The sequence below is a fragment of the Odocoileus virginianus genome, chromosome 2, assembly GCF_023699985.2.
Source record: "Odocoileus virginianus isolate 20LAN1187 ecotype Illinois chromosome 2, Ovbor_1.2, whole genome shotgun sequence".
In the NCBI taxonomy this organism is placed as follows: Eukaryota; Metazoa; Chordata; class Mammalia; order Artiodactyla; family Cervidae; genus Odocoileus; species Odocoileus virginianus.
In genome coordinates, this window is record NC_069675.1 from 33,347,684 (window position 1) to 33,351,632 (window position 3,949).

Consider the following 3,949-nt stretch of genomic DNA (forward strand, 5'->3'; position numbering starts at 1 on the left):
TTCACTCGTTGAGGAAATACACCTACAAATTAGAGGGTATTTTTCAGGATGCCTCCCATTTGTAGGTGACCACATCTGGAGTGGTATCTTGGATGAGACTGTGACTCAGCCTCTCCAGCCCTTCCTGATGAGTCTCTTTTGCCTTTTTTGTGGAGTCATTGTTCATCTAGTTCTCAGGTCCTTTCAAGAGGAAAACTATTCTACGTGTAGATGTAAATTTGCTGTGTCTGTGAGAAGAGGTGAGTTTAGGGTCTTCCTACACCACCATCTTGAACTGTCACTGATATACAATTAAGTTACTTATAATCACTGAATGCTTGCTTTTTTTCTTAGAATGTATTTTGATCAGCCTTCAATTGAAGGATAATTTATTCCTTTTATTTATGTGGCACTTTTCTGAGGTTCCCCCCATGTTTTAAGGGTCTTTCAATTCTGGTTGATAGGAAGAAAAACTATTCCTATATATGGGTATATTCAGCAAATTGTTCAGTTTACTTATTTCATCTTTTTTTTTTTTTTTTTCCTGTTCGAGTATTTTCTTCTCACACAGGTACAGATCAGATCTAGGAGGCTTCAGGGTAAATACGAGGGCTCTCTGTATCTTTTTCTGTCTCTCTCTCTCTCTCTTTCTCTGAGCTCCTTCCTCTCTGGCAGTCTGTTTCTCAAACTGTAGCCACTCTGAGCTTTTCAACATTTGCTCTCTATCTTCTTAAATCAGCAGAGTTGCTTCATTCTTCTACTTGGATTTATCTTCTCTATGCTACATTCTAGGGACTTCTAGGCCAGAGTTTTCAAGCAGATGATTTTCCCCCCCTACCAATATTTGCAGTATCTGGTAATGCTTTAGGTTGTTACACCTAGAGTGATGCTACTGCATGTAGTATTAAGATCAGTGATGCTGCTGATAAATATCCTACAATTCACCTGACAGCCCCCACTAACAAGAGTTATCTGATCCAAAATGTCAGTAGGATCCAAGGTTAAAAAACCTTGCTCTGGGCTGCAGTCCATGGGGTTGCAAAGAGTCAGACACAACTGAGTGACTGAACAACAAGGCAATTTCTAGAAATGTCATTTTTTTCATAAAAATTAATCATCCATTGTTTACTATTACAAAGCAGTATTTTATATTTTCTCCACTTTTCTAGTTTAAGGTGAAAGTACAAATCCAGTAACTCTTACTGCTTCATGGCCCAAAGTGGAAATTCTTCTTGCCCCTTGATAGTAATAATTATATATTCTTTATTCTTCTACTTGCTTTTATAATTACATTTACTAAAAAGTTTACAGATCCTTTGAACCTGTATAATCCAAGTTTAAGATTTCCTCTGATCTTACTTGTACTTGCAATATACTAAGGTGTGGGTCACAGTTAACACATATTTGAGGATACTTACTTTATATAATAGAAGAAAATTACAACACAGAAAATAATTTATACCCCATTTTTATATCCAAAACTTCTCTCAAACCCACAGGTTATAAGATATCTTTAGAAAGTTTTCTGAAATCTGCCTGCCTAGTACCTCTAGGCTCCATTTCTTCAGAGTTTTATCTTGGTTCCATTAGGCAAAAGTAAGTTTTCGGTACATTTAGGGAATTGCTGGGCAAGATCCAGAAAGAGAAAAACATGGGGAGAAAAGCCCAGAGGAAGGCCTTCCCTCCTGGGCTCAGTCATCATGCCTTTCAAGTTCCTGATTTTAGTCCTTGAGTCTAATTTCTTCCCAGGGTTATTGAAATTGGGATGGTCATTTCTATCAATGGAAATCTCTAACTGGAGGCATAATCTTGCACTGTATATGCCTCAAAGGTATGAGTTATTGTTTGATCTTCTCCAAACTCAAACCAGTTCATTCTCATAATTTCCTTATAGTGAACTGAAGAGTATAAAAAATGTCTTAATTTTTCTGAGCTTCTGAGGCAGTTGTTCAAGCAAAAAATTATGAATATATTGGTTATATCTAGTGCAGTAGTTAAATGCCCAGACAGACACAAGAGAACTTCAGGTTGGATCTTACTCTCACTTACTAGCTCTGTGACTTTCAAAAAGTTACTGTCTCAGTATAAAAACTGTCTCAGTATTTTCCTCTATAGATCTGAGGTTACGTTCTCGCTTCAGCAGCACACATACTAAAATTGGAATGATACAGAGAAGATTAGCATGGCCGTTGCACAAGGATGACAGGCAAATTTGTGAAGCGTTCCATATTTTTAGGATGGGGAACACATGTAGATCCATGGCAGATTCATGTCAATGTATGGCAAAAGCCACTACAATATTGTAAAGTTAATTAGCCTCCAACTAATAAAAATAATTGGAAATTTTAAAAAAAAGAAAGAAAAAAAAAAGAACTGAGGTTAAAAGTATTTTACTACTAATATAGTAAAGTAATAGTCCAATACTATTATTATTCATATATTACTGAATTACTATAGTACTATAATGATGATAGTCTAGAATGATGATGATAGTACTTTTGCTGATATTTGAAATACTTTGCATTCAATTTAGCTTAAATAAGACAGTTGAGGAATGGTTAAAAAAGAATACATATCTTAGCAAAGTTATAACTTATTTGAAAAAATTGTGGTCTCAACATTTTTTTTAATGCACTGCAAAATAAGATGGGTTCATGAAATATAATTACTATTTGCATTTGTAATTAGGCAAATAACTGATCTGCAGTAAACAAAGAAAGGAAAGAAAAAGAAAGCAAGGAGGGGAAAAAGCAAGAAAAATTGCTTTCTTGGAGGATTTGTTGGCTCTTTTATATATGTTAATTCATTCTATGATTATAATAAACTACAAAGCATTTATGTTTAGCATACTATTTTATAGGAATTTGAAGTTCAGAAATGTATTTTAGAATATTAGTCTTATGAACTGTGATGCCAGAATTTGAAAACAGCTTCTAACTACAGTGTGCATGATCAGTTGCTTCAGTTGTGTCTGACTCTGCAACACTATGGGCTGTAGCCCCACACGCTTCTTTGTCCATGGGATTCTCCTGGCAAGGCTACTGGAGTGGGTTGCCATGTCCTCCTCCAGAGGATCATCCCCACCCATAGAATGAACCCACATCTCCTGCATCTCCTGCATTGCAGGTGATTCTTTCCCAACTGAGCCACCTGGGAAACCTCAGACGATGGCATTCAAAGGAAGACATAGTAGTTCAATGCTTATTTCTCTCAAAGATTACAGGTGAGAAGCTGCCCAAGAAGCTTTTTTCTTGATTCTCCACTTTAATGTCATAAAATTTATTATATTGTGGCAGAAAAGGCATTCTTTTTTATTCTAACATGATGCTCAAATATTCTAAGGTGTGTTTAAAATACAGTCTAACTACCTAGCTCTCAAAATCCTACTAACTCCTAACTTATCTAACAAAGACTATCAGAATTGATTTGCTATAATAAGTAATAGCATTTTTTAAATGACTAATATAAAAGGAGTATGATTGTTGCTGAACTGTTACACTGTGTTTTTTTAACATTGTTTTATATTTTACCAATGTTTAAAGTTCAAAAACATATAAGTTCCCGTTTTAAAGATTTGATTTTCAAGAACATCCATTTATTTTCCTCTGAAGAAGCAATGTTTACTATGAAGTTCAGGACTCCCCTATAGGCTCTTTGCAAAACCTTGTGCAATCTCAGGCCATTACTCTCTTAAGCTATGTCCCAAGGCAAAAAGAAAAAATGTTTACTGCACATTTAGCTACAAAGTTGTTATGAGAACTGAGCTAATACTGAGAGTGCTTTGAAGTTATGGAATGAAAGATGATATTCATGATGCAAGCGTGATGCTTCTTAAACTGCTATAAAAGAGCATACTACTGATGGTGTGGTTGGAATTGATCCACTAAGTGAGAGAAATCAGCATGTGATTAAAACTTGTGGTAATTTTTGAGTCATTATATAAACCAAAACAAAGGTCAAAGCAAGTGTA

General features: G+C 35.2%; 1 non-coding gene across 1 annotated transcript; it reads left to right on the forward strand.

Moving 5' to 3' along the window:
* Positions 1–2,106: 2,106 nt before the first annotated feature.
* On the forward strand, positions 2,107–2,213 carry LOC139031576 (U6 spliceosomal RNA). The gene has a single exon (XR_011484070.1). It is a non-coding gene; the product is annotated as a U6 spliceosomal RNA (small nuclear RNA).
* The last annotated feature ends 1,736 nt before the right edge of the window (positions 2,214–3,949 follow it).